This window comes from Lissotriton vulgaris, chromosome 4_1, assembly GCF_964263255.1.
Source record: "Lissotriton vulgaris chromosome 4_1, aLisVul1.2, whole genome shotgun sequence".
NCBI lineage: Eukaryota > Metazoa > Chordata > Amphibia > Caudata > Salamandridae > Lissotriton > Lissotriton vulgaris.
Genome location: NC_141691.1, coordinates 708,178,352 through 708,197,161, shown reverse-complemented (window position 1 = coordinate 708,197,161; position 18,810 = coordinate 708,178,352).

Here is an 18,810-nt window from a genome sequence, read left to right as displayed (position 1 = left end):
GTAAAATCGGGGAGAACCATGGGGCTGAGGGTTTGGCTCTTGAAGACGAGAAAATCTGCATTGGGGCAATTTGCTCAATGGCAGCAGAGAGATCTTTATTAAAAGTAGATACTACTACATTAAGATCAGCCTCGGGGGAATGGGTCTGCTCCTAAATTTTTGCTCCAGGGCCGTACAGGTGACTTTATGCCACTTTCTGCTCTGTGTTCTAATGGTAGATGCCGTCTTGGGCAGTTTGGGGGTGGATACTTCAAACGGGTTCAAATAGTGGTCAGACCACGTGAGGGGCAGCGGAGAAAGAACAAGAAGATCAGAGCAGTCGGAGAAAATTAGATCAAGGGTATGGCCTGCAGAGTGCGTAGGGCCCTTTTCCCATTGAGTTAGGTTCAAGCCTTGCATGGAATCTAGAAGATTTTTGGCATGAGTACAGTCCTGGACGTCAACATGATGATTAAAATCGCCTAATACAGTGAAATTGGAGTGTTTAGGAGACAGGTCTGCAATGGCCGCCAATAGCAAGGTGATTGCCGATTGAGGGGTATTGGGAGGACTATATACCAGGGCACATGAAAATATGGCAGTGGAGACTTCAGAAATAGAGATGTAACGTGCCTCTATGGGTCCTAAATTAGGGATTTTTCTAGAGGTGATAGAAAATTGATTCCGTAGAATAACAGCAATTCCGCCTCCAGACTTTCCTCCCTCGCGGCTGATGCCCAATAGGCGGTAGCCCGGGGGTGTGGCAAGGGCAATATCTGGACTAGAAGAGTCCTTAATCCACGTCTCTGTGAGAAAAAGTATATCACAGGACATGGAAGAGAGCAGTAGCCAAATGTCACTTGAGTGACAGGGTAGAGAGCGGCAATTCAATAAACCGGCCGTAAAGGATCGTTGTGGAGCTGGAGGATAGTTTGTAGAAGAGTGAGGGAGTGATTTTTTGATCGAAAAAGAGAAAGAACATTGCTTACAATTAAAATAGGGACGGTTAAGCAAATTCATATTACACCGTACCTGGGGAATACAGGCTCCCTTATTCAATGACATCAGCTGGGATCTGGACCAAGATTGCTTATAAGTGGAATGGCAACCGGCAGCGTAACATGCACTAGGCATGAAACTGGCATGGACGGGCACAGACGGGCGCGCCACCGGCCATCCCGCTGTGCTCGTCCGCTGCGCTTCCGAAGCCATGGGACCATTTAAGTCCGAGGGGTGGGAGGGGCCGAGCACTAGACCGCTCGCCCGCTCCGTGCCTCACTCAAAATGGCACCCGAAGTCGACGACCCAAGCAGTACCTAATCGTCTGCAGTGGGTGTGATGGTGCTTCGAGGAGGACAATAAGGTACCAGAGGGGTTCCCAGTGAATAAATGTAGGCGCTGAGTGGGCGAAACACAGGATTAAAATTTTAGCAAACTCAGGCTATAAACGAGGTAAAGTGCAAGTGCAGATTAAAATAGGGAGAATCACTTAAATCTCTTCCCACACACTAGCGCAGGGTCCCGGCTTCCGCCTCAGGACCTTCCCATTCAACCGTTAATCGTTGAATGTGGGCAATTCAGCAAGTTTTTAAGTCTGAGGGGCGGGAGGGGCCGAGCACTAGACCGCTCGCCCGCTCCGTGCCTCACTCAAAATGGCACCCGAAGTCGACGACCCAAGCAGTACCTAATCGTCTGCAGTGGGTGCGATGGCGCTTCGAGAAGGACAATAAGGTACCAGAGGGGTTCCCAGTGAATAAATATAGGCGCTGAGTGTGCGAAACACAGGATTAAAATTTTAGCAAACTTAGGCTTTAAACGAGGTAAAGTGCAAGTGAATATTAAAATAGGGGGAATCACTCAAATCTCTTCCCACAGACTAGCGCAGGGTCCCGGCTTCCGCCTCAGGACCTACTCATTCAACCGTTAATCATTGAATGTGGACAATTCAGCAAGTTTTTAAGTCTGAGGGGCGGGAGGGGCCGAGCACTAGACCTCTCGCCCGCTCCGTGCCTCACTCAAAATGGCGCCCGAAGTCGACGACCCAAGCAGTACCTAATCGTCTGCAGTGGGTGCGATGGCGCTTCGAGGAGGACAATAAGGTACCAGAGGGGTTCCCAGTGAATAAATGTAGGCGCTGAGTGCGCGAAACACAAGATTAAAATTTTAGCAAACTCAGGCTATAAACGAGGTAAAGTGCAAGTGCAGATTAAAATAGGGAGAATCACTCAAATCTCTTCCCACACACTAGTGCAGGGTCCCGGCTTCCGCAATCAGTCAACTTTTTATCGTTTTTATAAACTATATATTGATTGCAATTTTTAAGATGTGCTTTCTTTTGTTTAAAATAATTTTCATAGACGCAAATATAGAATACATATAAATCTCATATGAAATTCCAAATATGCAAAGTACATACGTTGCAGATTACAAATACTCCGAAATGCAAACACAGTTTATGATCATTAGATAAAAAATCCTTTAAAGTGCAATGTGCAATATACAAGATATTATTTGAATAAGACCTTAAAAGAGACCCCAAGAGGTCTGGCAATCATACTATAACCCAGAACCAATCTTGAGAGAAAGAAAAAGAAGAGAGGAAATATAAATACCCTAGGGGCTAGCATTCAAACACACTCCAATATTTCTCATATTTTATTAATGCCCCTGATCTTAGTGCATATTTCTTTGCAATCCCTTGTATCTTCGATATTTTAAATTTCCATGCATTAAGAGTCGGTACTTTGTCTGTTTTCCACTGTTGCAGGATAAGGGATCTTGTTACAAGTGCTGCTATAAATAGGGATTCATCATGGACAGAAGGAACAGAGGAGCAACTGAAAACCACAATAGATTCATTTAATGAGATCTGGGCATCTATTGTGTTTCTAAGATATTTTTCAATATCCATCCATAAGATCTGTATTTTGGAGCATTCCCATATAATGTGTTTCCAGTTGCCTTTTCCCTCGCAGCGAAAGCACTTATCCTCTACTTGAGGATAAATGTTGTGGAGAAAGGAAGGTGTACTGTAAATCAATCATTTTGAGAAGAATTGCATCCGTTTAAAGTTAGCACCTAGGAATATAGACTTATTATATGTATTTAATTTATCCCAGGTTGCTCTATTAATCTCAATATCTTCTCTTTTTCTCCATCTGTCCCTAATCTTTTCATACAGGGGGAGTGATTTGTCCTCGTTAAAGATTTTTATCCAAGTGCTTATCTTCCTCTTTGTGGGGCTGTTTAGGGCTTCGCTTATATATGTTTTATAAAATAAGTTCCCCATATCTAGTTCGGACAGTATAACATGAAGTCTAACAAAAGACCATTTTAAAATTGTGTTAGAGTGTTGAAGCCCCATTTTAATTTCTTTCCAAGTTTTCCAACTATCCCCTGCAATGAACTCCTGGATTTTATCATAACCATTTCCTTTCCAGTCTCAATGTGTTTTTATCTAAAGTGCCCATCTCTCCTATGTGTAAATTCATTAATCTTGTTGAGCTATGTATTCTTAAAATATCATAATATTTCTGGAGCTGGGCTCTTTGTTTACATAGCCATTGTATGGTCTTATATCGTTCTTTCTTAGGGTACTTAGTCACTCTTACCGGGTCACTGATATTGAGTTCAATTAAGATCTTTTTCTATAAAACAAATTGTCTGCCTCTTGCTCGTCCAAGAAGAAAAACCTAAAACTGTGATGTGCAAATGTTGCATAATAGTAGTCTCTGATATTTGGGAGGGAAAATCCTCCCTCTGTGATCGAACAATTTAAAGTGCTAGGTGCCAACCTCGGTATCTTATTTGCCCATAAAAAGGAAGAAAACATACCATCTATTTGCTTAAGAAAGAAGCCAGTATTGCACAAAGAGCAGCAGTAAAGAGGAAGTTAAAAAGTGGAAGAATAGACATTCGGGTTAGGGCGGCATGTCCCATAATTGACCATGGGAGTTGATTCCACTGTGCTAGTTGAGAGCCCACCCTCTTTAGTAGAGGCATATAATTTAATGGGTAAAGTTCATCCATTTTTTCTGTAATATAAATTCCTAAATACCTCTTAGGGCGGGTATTATATGTTCGCTTAAATTCAGTTAATAAGGTGTCTACAGTGCAGTTACATAGAATAATTTCAGTTTTGGTCTTATTTATTTTATAACTACCTAGTTTTTGGAAATTTGCAAATATTTTCAAGATTTCCAACTGCCTTATTGACTTTGGATTTAAAAATAAAACAATGTCATCAGCATAGAGTTTTATATTAGTCATTGCAGATATTGGTGCCGTATGAGCTCTTTTTCCCCTAAATGCGATAGCTAGCGGTTCAATAAATAGAGCAAATAAAATTGGGGAAAGGGGGCAGCCTTGCCGAGGGCCTCTGTTTATATTGCATATCCCTACATTTACTGAGTTAATTAAATCTGTGCCTGGGAGTGCCTATAGAGTTGCTTCAATAAAGATATAAATTCAGTCTGGAAGTTAAAACTCTGCAAGATGGCAAAGAGGCAATTCCATGAGACAAGATCAAAAGCCTTTTCGGCATCTAAAAACCAAATCTGTGATTTTACCTTCTTAACATTACAGAAATCCAAAGCCTCCAGTAAAAAGTTAGAATTATTGTGAAGCTGTCTCCCTGCTATGAAGCCGCACTGGTCTGGTTCAATAAGTAATCCTAACATTTGATTCAATCTGTTAGCAAGCAGTTTGGTAAAAATGTTGTAGTCAGTATTTAATAGGCTTATTGGCCAATATGAGTTTACATTTTCTTTGTCTTTTTCTTTCTTTAAAATACAGACTACAACTGCAGAGCAAAAGGACTCCGGCGGTGGTCCTCCTTACAACAAATAATTGGCAAGTTTCAAAAACTCTGTACGCAGATTTCCAGAGAATACTTTAAAAACTCGCCTGGGATACCGTCCTCCCCAGTTGCTGTATCGCTTGGTAGGGAACCTCATCTAATTCTTCTTTTGTAAACTTCTCAATTAGCAACTTATTATAATCATTTCCTAATTTTGGAATTTGTAATTCCTTTAAGAAATCATAAATTGTTTTGGTCGTAGCCTTTTCAGTGGTCTGGTAGATCCCCTTGTAATGCTTGAGGAACATCTCGCCTATAGACTTTGTAGTCTTCACGTGGGTTTTACCAACTGAATCATATAAGCGGTCAATTCTATTATGAACCTGATTTTCGTTGATTTGCCAGGCTAGCAGGCTTCCTGTATACTCACTCTCTTCGTACAGCTTCTGAGAGTTTAGACTGCTAGCTGCATCCCCTAGGTCATAATAGAATTCCCTCATTTTCTTTTTTGCGTTCAATACCTTTTGTTTAGTAGCTAGGGACCTCATTCTATAGTGCTCTTGATTTGCGTGTGACAGACTTGTCTGTAAAGCAGCTTTCTCCTCACTTTTAGCCTTCTGTTTCGGTATTTCTTTGGAGGTGATTATGCCTCTTAATGTAGTCTTATAGGCGTCCCATACTAAATTAATTGGGGCTGAGCCTCTGTTTAGATTAAAAAAAGCCTGTGTCTCCGCCTCAATTTCTGTGCACCATTGTGGTACTGCAAGATTCAATTTATTAAAATACCATCTTTTAGATCTCTCCTTTTCCAAGTTGCCTATGGTTATTTCCATCTTAATTAATGCATGATCTGAAAATGCATTTGGGAAATGTTCATAGCTACTAATTTCGAGACCATGTGAGAATAAATAAAAGTCCAATCTAGATGCTGAGTTATATTTCGCAGAGTGGCAGGAATATACATGTTTAGATGGGTTTTGAAAACACCAGGAATCAAGAATGTCCAAATCAGTTTTGCAACTCTGCAGGGCAATGGCTATTTGCGGTTTGTTTTGGCACCGGTATTTTTTAGTCAAATCGATTTTAGGATTTTAAAAAAAGTTAAAATCACCCCCCTCCATATTATTTGACCTGGTATGCCCGTCAATGCTTGTTTTAATTGCAAAATAGGCAATGGGTCGTCTATAACTGGTGCATATATTGTGGCAAGTATTATATTTGCCTGATTTATTTTCCCGTAGGCAAACGCCCATCTACCACTCAGATCTGAATTTGACCCTTCAATTTCAAACCTGACGTGTTTTCCTATGAGGATACTCACCCCCTCTGTGCCATCCCTGATACTGACGAGAGACTGTATCCTGCCCAATTCTTCAGCAATTTTTCAGAGTCTGCTAAGACCCTATTGTGCGTTTCTTATATAGAAATGACATCTGGGTGGAGATTCTTTAACCAACATTCTATAGCCTTTCTCTTGCGTCCATTGTTCAACCCATTTGCATTTAAAGACAGAAATATCAACTTATTTTTCATTAATTTTCAAACTTTTTTGTACAGTACTAAGATTTCTAAAGTGCAAGCAATATAAAAAATGTAAAATGTGCAATCTAAACATGTTGCAATAACGCTAGCAATACTATGCTTAGCTATTTCTAAAGTGCATGAGACGAAATGGTGCCACAATGCCCATACATATTTGGCTTTTGCAAGTTCTATTAGCCACATCTTACTTAAATTTGCAAAATACGCAAGCATTCAGTCTAGAACATCCAACGGAGATAAGGATGGTAGAACGTGCAAAATTAGCATAGATGTGCAAAAGAGCATAATTCTCAAGCAGCTATACAGCGTATATCTTCAATAGAAATTCTGTGAATATTGCCCCATCCTAGTCAGCCTTTGTCTATAAGAAATGTGCAAAACTGCATTTAAGTGTACAAATATGCAGATCTCAGACCATATAGGGTTGCAATCTGAGGATGATACAGTAGCGCTAGCATTACTATGCTTAACTATTTCCACCAAAGTGCGTAAGATGAAAATGGTACTGCAATGCCCATACGTAATTGGCTTTTGCAAACTCTATTAGCCATATCCTGTTTAAATGTGCAAAATACGCAAGCATTAGGTCAAAAGCATCCAACGGAGACAAAAATGGTAAAACATGCAAAATCAGCGTAAATGTGCAAATAGCATAGTTCTCAAGCATCTATACCAAGTATATCTTCAATAGAAATTCTCTGAATATTGCACCAACCCAGTCGGCCTTTGCCTATAATGAATGTGCAAAACTGCATTGAAATGTACAGATGTGCTTTCTTTTGTATTGATTGTATGGCAATATATTATATCGACTATTAAAAATTGGTATTGTCTTGAAGCGATGAAATTGGGTTGTTCATACCTTTATGATATTTCAGTAGAATCTGAGAACAGCATAAAAGGGTAATTGAAAATGTTATGTAATTCTAATATTATGTTGTGTTATATAATTTATTTGATAACAGTTTTTTTTCTTCTTTTTTACAGAAGGTAATGGTGAAGTTTGAAAAGATTTTAAATTCAGTTTACAACAAACCTACTGTAAAGTAGTCCCCCTGATTTTTGTATCTACATTAATAAAAAAGGTAAGAATAAATAATGTCATATGCATTATAATGTAAAATAATGTTTAGAGACACTTTTACTGCAGTCATCCATTCCTTCAAACACTATCCATGCACTCATCTATGCACTCAGGCACTATTTCCACACTCATTCAATTTACCCAGGCACTACCCATATGGTACAATCATCCAGGTTCTACCCATGTACTCATGTAAGCACTCAGGCACTACCCATGATCTTATCCGTGCACTCAGGCACTACCCGTGCACTCTTGCATTTACTCAGGCAGTACACATGCAATCCTCCTTTTATCCAGACAGTAGCCATGCACTCATGCGGTCACCCAGTCATCACCAACGGAATAACCGAGGCACTATCCATGCACTTATACTGTGACTCAATCAGTACCCATGCACTCTTCCAATCACCCAGACATTACCCCTGCACTCATGCAATCACCCCGCCAGTGCTGATGCACTTATAAAATCACCTAGGCACTACCTATGCACTCCTCAATCACCCTGACACTAACCCTGCACTCATGTAATCACCCAGGCACTACCGATATACTCATGCACTAACCCAGACACTACCCTTGCACTCTTGGAATCATCCAGGCACTATGCATGCACTCCTTCAATCACTCAGGTTGTATGTATGCATCAGTCCAATCACCCAGACACTACTCATGCACCTATAAAATCACCCAGGCACTAGCTATGCAGTCCTCCAATCTTCCAGGCACTACCCATGCACTCACAGACCTACTCAGGTAATACCCATGCACTCGTACATGCACTGAGGCGCTTCTGCTGCACTCAGGCAATCATAGAAGCACTACACATGCAGTCTTCCTAGCATCCACACACTACCCATGCACTCATGCAATCATGCAGGTACTACTCATGCACTCCTTCAATCACCAGGCACTATCTATGCACTCATGCAATAACAAAGGCACTACCTGTGCAGTCCTCCAATCATCCAGGCACTATCCATGCACTCCTCCAATCACCCAGGCACTATCCATGCACTCATGCAATTACTCAGGCACTACCCATGCACTCATACATACAGTGAGGCACTTCTGTTGTACTCATGCAATCATAAGACGCACTACTCATGCAATCTTCCTATCATCCAGCACTACCCGTGCACAAATGCAATAACCCAGGCACTACTCATGCACTCTTACAATCACACAGGTACTACTCATGCACTTACAAAATCATCCAGACATTATCCCTGGACTCATACAATCACCCAGGCATTACCCATGCACTCCTTCAATTACGCAGCCACTACCCATGCACTCATTCATTTACTCAGGCACTACCCATGCACTCATACAAGTACTGAGGCACTTCTGCTGCACTCATGCAATCATGGAAGCACTAACCATGCAGTCTTCCTATCATTTAGGCACTACCTGTGCACTCATGCAATCAACCAGGTACTAGTCATGCACTCCGCCAATCACCCAGGCACTACCTATGCACTCTTGCAATAACCCAAGCACTACCCTTGCAGTCCTCACATCATTCAGGCACTATCCATGCACTCCTTCAATTACCCAGGCACTACCCATGCACTCATGCAATCACCCAGACATTACTCATGCACTCTTTCAATCACTCAGGTAGTACCCACGCACTCCTCCAATCACCCAGACATTATCCCAGCACTCATGCAATCACCCAGGTACTACTCATGCACTCCTCCAATCACCCAGGCACTACCTATGCACTCATGCAATAGCACAGGCACTACCCTTGCAGTCCTCAAATCACCAAGACACTACTCATGCACTCATGCAATCACCCAGGCATGACCCTTGCACTGCTGCAGTAACCCAGGCACTACCCTTGCACTCTTCAAATTATCCATGCACTAATACTGCACTCATGCAATCACCCAGGTAGCACCCATGCACTTACAAAATCACCCAGGCATTACCCATGCACTCATGCAATCATTCAGGCACTATACAAATAGTCCTGCAATCACTCACACAGTATCCTTGCACTCATGCAATCACTCAGGTATTTTTTTTATTTTTAACCAGTATTTGTGGTTTTGTAAGAACTGTTTTTTTTTACATTTATTTCTTTTTTTGGGTCTTTTTGACTTTTTTTTAAAGAAAACAAAATTGAAGAGTCCAATATAACTGCTTGGACAGAAAGAAAAGAGGAAAAGAACATTTGGGAGCAGATAAAAAAAATAATTAACACTAATGTGTTTTAATCGCACAGGTCTTGCCATGAAGACCGAAAAATAATAAGAGGAAGAAAAAAGGTATTGAATCCTCCCTCTAACAGAATGAAAATGTTTTAAACCAATCAGAAACTTTCTTTTCAGGTCACATGGAATATAAAATATTGTAAAAAGTATATTAATTAAAGTGTTTATACAAATCTGATATTGTAACTTTGTATGGTGATATTTCACACTTTGAAAATACGCTGACGTTGCAGCCCCAGAGACACGTGCAGGGCGGGATTATGCACCCTATTCACATAAGTCGCACACTTGTGAAATTTCGTACAGTTAATAGTAAACTAGAAAATACTGTTTATAAAAGATTTTCTAAATTATACTAGTGAAAGTCTTTCTCCGAATCTGAAATTTATAATTTCTACAATGATAATTCATACTTTTGAAATTACGCCGGAGTAGCGACTCCAGCGTGACTCCAGAAATGCGTGCCAGTAGGGTTTGGGCACCCTGGATCTGCGCACCCATCGTGTAGGTTCGCGTAGGTTGCGTGAATCCTTTGTAAACATTTTCAAAAAAAGAAAGCATAACAATAGAATAAAACAACTTTCACAGTATTAAAAGCATTATTTCAAGAAAATATACATGTAAGTTGTACATATAAAAAACAAGAGTTTATTTTTATTAGTGTATGATATATATATTTTAATAGAGTGATTTTATTTTTTGGAGAAGGTTTTTGAAAAAATAAGTATATTTAAAAAAATAAAAGTTCAAAATATACTTCTTTTTTTTTCTTTTATTTTGGTTTTCCTCATATACCTTGATGGGCATTCTTGACGGTAAATAACACATCCTTCCACAGTTGGTCATCCTATTCCGACCCTGGTGTTGTAGACCAATAAATAGAAGGGGGTTAGATCCCTCAATCCGCTACTGTTTTCTTAGTCCACTCCATTTCACACCACAATGAGGGCCCTGTGTTACTTTGGAGAAAAAGAACCAACAGTACCCAGGAGAATCATTGGAACACCATTTACCTGTTACGCCAGGCCACAAGTGCCCGCCAGATCTTATGATAACTTGTACTGTCACCTGCCATATCAGATTCGCTTATAGAGATCATATATTTTAGGCATTCTGAGAAGGTTGGAGGGTTTGCATCTTTCCAGGCTCTAAATATTTCGTGCCTTGCCAGGGTAATAACATAAAAAATGAATTTTGTAGATAGTTCATTAGGATGGTAATCTGTCCTCAGTCCAGAGAAGATAGTCCTCGGGTGACTTCCAATTGTTGGTGGAGGACATCTTCCAGGAATTCCTGTATCTTAATCTAATAATTTCTTATCTCAGGACAGTCGACAAAAATATGGAGATCGTCCGCGGCCAGGTACCTACACCTAGGGCAATGATATTCTAGGCTAGTGATCTTAACTAGTTTTTTAGGAGTTATATATACCCTATGCATGGTGTATAGATGGTTTCTTTTAGGAGCAGCAGGCTTAACCACTGCCTGAAGAGTGTAAAGGAATTGCCCCATAGACCCTTCATGTTGTTAGTGTTCAAACCAGTGACATTACCCCAAAGTTTTTGAGCCCAGTACCAAAATGAGACCTCACGCTTCCATTTACCCCTCCTTGATACTGAGTCAAATTTGGATTTCAATTCTTCGGAGTCCCAAGATATAGTTGCCCACCATCCTGACAGCTGGTAATTCTTAAATCTAGTGAGTGTCCCACAAGTCATACTAGAGAGGGACTCCCAACTTAAAATTTGCATATCTTTTTGGAGATCCCCCAACAAATTAAGCCTGCCTTTCTCAGGGGCCGGGACAGTTAATCATTAAGACAGGCTGGTGTACCGGGAGAATCCCAAATCAGGGACTGGAATGAGTAATAGGGAATGTTTAGACTTTTCCTGATATATATTCAGTTTTTCAAAGCTGCGCCTAGAATCTTAAGCCTCACTTTTTTTGAAAAACTTTGGATCCCCGAATTTAAAAAGAAAGAACTCTTGTCCCTGAGGTATATCTTGCAATAAGGCCTTAAAGAGTATGCCTAGTGAAGATACATCTGTTCTATTAGCTAATATTCTGAAGTTCTTAAAATGGAATGAATGACAGTAAATAAGTATGTCTGGCAGAGCCAGCCCTCCTGTATTTAAACTTCTTCTTAGTTTTCTCCAGGAGATTCTTGGGGACTTAGTATTCTAAATAAAGGAGTCAATTTTTCCCTGTAGTTTTGCGATATCCGGCGTGGTAAAGGATAAAGGAATAGAATTGAATAAAAGGGTTATTTTTGGTAGGATGATCATCTTTATCAGGTTACCCTCCCAAAGATGTTTAAAGGGAGGCTTGACCACAGTTGGAGCAAGCCACAAACGTCCTTAAAAACTAGCTAAGTTTATTTTTGGTATATCATCGAATTTTTTTGGGCCAGATGCATCCCCAAATATCTCATTTGCGGCTTAGCTCCTGGTGGCCTCGCATCCTGCTTCCATCTCAGTTTTGTCTTTGTTTATACTGTATCCTGAAATTTGCCCAAAATATTCAGCCTAGTCTATTAATCTCGGAATGGCTTCAGCAGGATTAGAAGTAAACATAAGAAAATCTTCGGCATATAAAGCAAATTTTATTTCCAAATCTGTGATTTAAGGGATCAGACCTAAGCTGACAAACGAAGGGTTCAATGCATAAATTGAACAATAGAGGTGACAGAGGGCACCCTTGCCTGTTGCCGCGAGAGATAGTTACCCAATCTGTATTGAATCCATTAACTAAACTTTTTGCTCGCGGGTGGAATAAAGGGACCTAATTGCTGTCATAAAATTAATTGGGAATCCGAACCCCGATAAGGCCTTCCACAAATATGACCAATTCACTTGATCAAAAGCCTTAGCAGCATCTATGGCTACAAGGGTCAGCGGTAGCTTCTTATCCATTGAAACATCAATTGCCGCAATAGCTTGAAACGTTAATTCATTTAGTTGTCTATCAGGAATAAAACCCCTCTGATCTTGGTGTACAATGGTTTTAATTACTCTTGCCATTCTAGCCGCCAAAACCCCCGCACAAATCTTATAGTCCGAGTTCAGTAATGAAATTGGTCTATAAGACTCAATTTTTCAAGGATCTTTGTTGGGCTTTAATATTAGGGTAACGGTAGCTTCGGACCATGATCTTGGAGCAGTCTCACCCGCTAGGAAGATCTTACTAAACAAAATTGTCAAGACAGACACAACTTTATCAAGAACTATCAGGTATAGCTCTACTGGAAGTCCGTCTGGACCTGCTGCTTTTCCCCTGGTCATTCTCTTAATCTGAATTCTAACCTCCCTCTCACTTATACTAGAACTAAGGAGGGCTCTATCAGCTTCAGATATATGAGGGAGATCTAACTGGTTCAACCAATCTTCAGATCTCTGAGGAGTGGAGCAGGTGTCTTCCTTGTATAAGCTTTGCATAAATAGTCTTGCCTCCGTCGCTGATTTGAGCTTCATCATGGGTAACAATTCCTGTAGTACGCAGAGATAAACTATTGATCTGATTTCTAATCCTATCTGTCCAGGTTTTCCAGGCCAGAAGGCGACCACATTTTTCACCATAGGAAAAATTTTGAAGCTTACTGGCGTCCCACCTGTCTTTTAAGATCCTATGCAGGTTTGCTTGATACTCTGCCCGTAGGCCGTCTAGCTCTGTTTTTAGCCGTAGTACAATATTCGGCTGATCCGCCGATGCCCTCTGGAGCTCCTTCTCTTTTAACTTAAGCTTTAAGAGACGCTCCTCCACCATCCTCCTCCTAAGTTTATTCCTTCTCATCATCAGGGTGCTTAATAAATCTCTGAGAAAGGCTTTAAATGCCTCTCATACCACCTGATCACTTGCAGAGCCATAATTATGCCTAAAGTACTCCTCTGCCTGATTTACTATGTCTAGCTTGACTTCATCCCTAAATAATAATGATTTATCTAGGGTCCACCTTCTATGATGCTCCTTCTGCTTAAAGTGGACAACCAACTCCACAACAGAATGGTCAGAGAGCAGAGCTGAAATATATATAATGGATTCTACGGCTGAAAAGAGAGACTGGTCTAATAGAAAGAAATCAATTCTGGAATGGTGTCTGTATCTTCGGCTGTAAAAGGAGAAATCTCTTTTACTGCTGTTTTTTGCTCTCCATATATCTATTAGATTGAAATCTTTAATAATGTTCTTCAACTCAATTCGAGATTTACAGGTGGGCGAGAAATGTGCATTTCGATGGGAGAAGTCGGCGCAAAATAGGAGAGGGAGCCCCAGGACGCCACGGATCAGGTAAGTGCTTTTATTTACTTTTACTGCATTTATTACTTAAATTTATGTATGTAAAGGAGGGCGGGAGGGAGGCGGGTGGCGGGCAACTTCGCTCCATCCACGGAGCGAGCGTGCGTAGTGTTGCCTACTTTGCAAAATGCAAAGTAGGCAACACTACGTACACTCTGTGGGCGGAGCGTAGTCTTGCGCCCACCCTTAATTAGGCTCAGACTCAATCGCTGACAAAGGTTGAGGAGTGGATATCTCTAAATCAGGAGAGGCCAGGTGCTCTACATCTGGGTTACAAACTAAGGAGGAGTATCTGTTTTCGAGGGGGGCAGGAGGAGCTGTATGAGCTGTGGCCGTGGCCTGTGGAATAGGGGATGGTGAAGGAAGCTTTCACCCCTTTGAGACAGTCCCTTGCTCCATAATTATAAAATGAGATTTTAAAGAGGGAGTAAGTTTTAACGAGGGGGTACAATTTTTTGGTAACTTGCACTTTTTGGACTCCCCTGTCTTTGTGATTTTCTCCTTCCTCTCTTTCTTTTCTTTTTTTCTCCGCCGAGGGGTAAGTGGAATCACCACCTCAGGACCTAGAGAAACCTGTGGTGGAAAAAGACCAGTCTTTTGAATGTCGGAATTAGATCTGTTCTTAGCAAATGGGGCTGGTACTGGCAGATGTAAAGTTTTCACACTCTCTCTCTCTCTGCCCCCTTCAATATCTAAGACCAGAGATTCCCCCTCAATTCTAGAACAGGCACCACAGCACGCATTAAGACCCAGTTCTGGGGCAATGTCCATCCCTCCACAACGCAATGGCGAAAAGGGCACCGCTTTTGACCACGGGGTCTGGGGGAAACCTACCACGCTCCAATCTACAACAGCGCTCCCGCAATTATATGTGAACACTGCCGCAAGCTGCCCCACTCTTCCACTACTGACCGTGTGTATGAGTCTCCTCCACCCACGGAAGTTCAAAAACTGACTCTAGCAGCAGCCGCCCTTAGCCGGCGCCATAACCTTGCCCGGCGTTCTCCACAGCTTTCCCTCTTCGCGCTGACAGCTCCCTCCACCTCCACCTCCGCCTCCAGCTTTACTGCAGTCTCAGCTCGCATTGGATAAACCGGTTACTCCTTCAGGGTCCTACTGCCTATCTCTCACCTCCCGTAGTCTGGTAGTCCTGTTCCCAATACAAAACAGGGAAAAGAAAGCGAACACATAATTAAAAAGTAGCGCAGAACGAAATAAATTTGCCTTTCTTAATCGCTCACCGTTAAGTAGGTGTCAAGACATCGAGTAAAGATCGAATCATGCAGGGCGTTCTCCCGGCCAGATCAGAGCTCCCGCGGCCGGCGTCAGCCCGCCGCCATGTTCCTCCTCCAAAAAACCAAACATATACTTCTAATCATTTTTAAATAAAAGGATTTCTGTAGAACACAACTATTGTCAAAAAAGGTAAGGTTAAACATAACATTTACAAATAAAAAAACCTAAGAAATTCACAGAAAAAAAACGTAGGTTTCAGGGACATTATAGTTAGGGATTAGAATTTAAAAAAAACTTTGAAAGTCACTGAAAAACCATAGGTTTCAGGGACATTATAGTTAGAAATTAGCACTTAAAAAACATTTGAAATTCTCTGAAAGAAACCAAAGGTTTCAAGGACATTATAGTTAGGAATTAGCATTGAAAAACCTTAAAAATTAATTGAAAAACCACAGGTTACAGGAATGTTATAGTTAGGCTGACATTTCTCTCATACAACACCAGAGAAATTCAGCAGTTATAGTTAGTTGAGCAAACTAGAACTCGTGCCCCTGCAACACACTGCTGATGACATCACATATTACATTACTCATGACATGGTCAGTGACATCACTGATGACATCACTGATGACTTCTCAAAAGACATCACTGATTACATCATCCATGTGAAGATGTGATGCATCTCCTCACACCATAGGCACATCAATACCAGTTACTACATACTCTCTCACTGATTCCTTTATCTACAGACACATCCACTCATTCACCCATACAGTCACTCATATATGCAGTCTTCTTGTACACTGACAGATGATGGAACGTTTTGCAGTGATTGGTCAAAGGGGTGCAAAGACATGAGAGGGGGGTTCCACTACAGATTTTGACACCACTGAATTTAGTTTTCTGGTAAAAATAACTCACTTTACATTAAAATCTAGTTTGATAGGTCAGCAATGATGTAAACAATGTTGTAATTGAACATGTCCTGAATGATGTAATATGTGACGTTATAAACAGTGCAAAGCTGGGTTACAAGTTATAGTTAGATCAGTAAACTGTAACTGGTGAATTTGAGTGTTCCTTCTTTTACTTTCAAATTGTATTTTTTAACTGACATTTTCACCAAACTATAACCTCGGTTTAAGCTTTGATATATATCTATAGACAAGTGAAAATGTCAGTGACAACATAACATTTTGAACTAAAAAAATAACAGAAATGTACAAGTTATAGTTTACTGATCTAACAATACCTTGCTCCCCCACCATTCATTGCTCATGACCTCACATAACATCACTCATGACATGTTCAACGGCATCATTGATGACATCACTGATAACATCCCAAATGACATAATTGAAGAAATCACTGATGTCATCATCCACTGAATGTAATAGTTTGCTACACATTTCTGACACTGAAAGGCATTTATTGAGCTATATCTAAAACAAATTTGCTACAGCGTCTATACTGCTAACTATAACGTGTGCTCTGTCATGCGCTGCTTATGACTGCACATATTACAATACTCATGACATGGTAAATTACATAATTGAGAGATCTTGATTGATGTATTTACATACATAAGCTTACATACATAAGCTTCTTAGCATTATTACGAGCTGTGGAGTTGAATTAGTCGGGTGCACCTTGAATTGTCATTTAAACTGCAAATGTATTTATTCTTTAGTTATTATTGAAGAGTTGTCGACTCACAACTTTGGCTGAACATTCACCTCTTCCTTGCAATTAAGCGAACTGAGTTTTATTACACATATACTAATTCATCCTGTTGCGTGCTTATCTAGGTTCCTGATCGATACTGTGACCTTATGCCCCTATTCGGCTATAAATCCATTTATTCCCTATATTGGCATAACCGTTCAAGTGCGATTTTCTGAAAAGTCATCTCTGGCCTCACACGAACAGAGCCACATTCCAGCATGACTCTCTGCTACTTCCTTTGCGACCAATTAGTGCAATGACAGAGCAGCAGTCACTATCTGATATTCCTAGATAACACTCCGAGTTCTTCAACAAGATAAAAACTTAGCAAACCTGGAAATCCCCGCTTGCTATGTTTTGATTAGTAATGGAACTCTAATGAGCAACTGATAACTGTCACTTCCTAGTGACATCTTTAATTGACGTCTTATGTCCAGCAAACTTGCGTCAAACCCGGCACCTGTCAGGTATAAATATTACCAACGTTGCCTTAAGCAAGGCGAGAGAGATACGAGCTGTGAGTTCGTTGCCTGTTGCTGATGCTGGCTGCCTGCATGACCCTGTGTTGGTAAAAACTAGCACTCTGTCGCTGCAGCCTGCTATCCTGTGGTGGTGAAGCTGCTGATTACCATTATCGCCGCTACAGCGCGACCTATGGTGCAGTACGCTTGAGGAGCCGAGCAGCCGTCCTCTGCGAAGACATCCAGCAGATTCCAGCTGCCCGCGGGCACTGTCCCCCGCCTCCTTCCTCGACGCGCTGAAGAGAAGCCGCTGCCTTTCTCGTGCAGAGAAATCCAGTCCCGGCGCTTCCGGTTTACCCTCGCGGGTGACTGGGATATCGAGAGAGACCCCTGAAGGAGATACCAATCCTCCATCATTCTATTCAGAGGTATGGTGTTGACTAAACCCTTAGACGAGAATTCTTGAAACAAACCTTGGCAAAACCAACTTAACTTAAGCTACTTACTTACTCCCCTTTTCAGGTGTTAGGCTTAGGTCAGGCACACTGGGGTAGGCTTAGTTAGAAGCACCAGTTGAGTATGTTAGCCTAATGTATATATGACTGTATATATGTTTTATTACTTTTAACCATTGTATGGCTAAGAAACCATATCAATGCTTTTACAGTTCTATTTCGCAATACTTATCTTACTGTACGTACTTTTTATAATAACAGTTATTGCAATTGTGGCAATACATTTCTCTTGTACGAGAAGAAAGACTGTTCAATAAATGTTAACCCTTTATTGATACACGCCCGTCTCTCTATTCTCTACATCTCGTGAAAGTAAACTGCACTAGACTGACTGAGTGAAATCTATGTCTATTGTTTCACACGACCCTAGAGATCGACTCTTGATCTGAGGAGCAAAGTTGTCATGTTGCACGGTTGTTGGAAAACTGAATCCCTTCTTGTCTGTGCCAGGGAAGCTGATCACTTCCTATGCAGAGAAGAAAGTTTCCAGTGACCTCTGAGCTAGTTGGTAACACAACCCAATTAAGTTTAGCATAGTCAGTGGAGGCCTGGAATATAAGCAGTTCCACGTCGATACTACTGTTTATGTTATTCCAATGCGCAGGGCCTAGTGGGAAACTAGGAACTACACTACATGGCGCCCAACGTTTGGTAAGGCGATAAACTAACGCAAGACTTGTAGAGTAACTCAGTCGTGCATATTTCACAGACCCCTTTCTCCCGTAAAAACTCCAATAGACGTCTGGAGTGGGTGAAAGGTTAAAATCCGCCCGACCTTAGTAGGAAGAGATTCCTATGTAAAGCTCCGGTTTATTCAACGTTGAAGGATACAGTGTTCCAAAATATTGTGCACCTAATCTTTGTCTCCTTGGAGACCTACTCTGCAAAGCCTGCATTTATAAAAAAAAATGACAGACAGTGAAGAAGAAAGGGAAGCAGTTAGACTGGCTTCCAT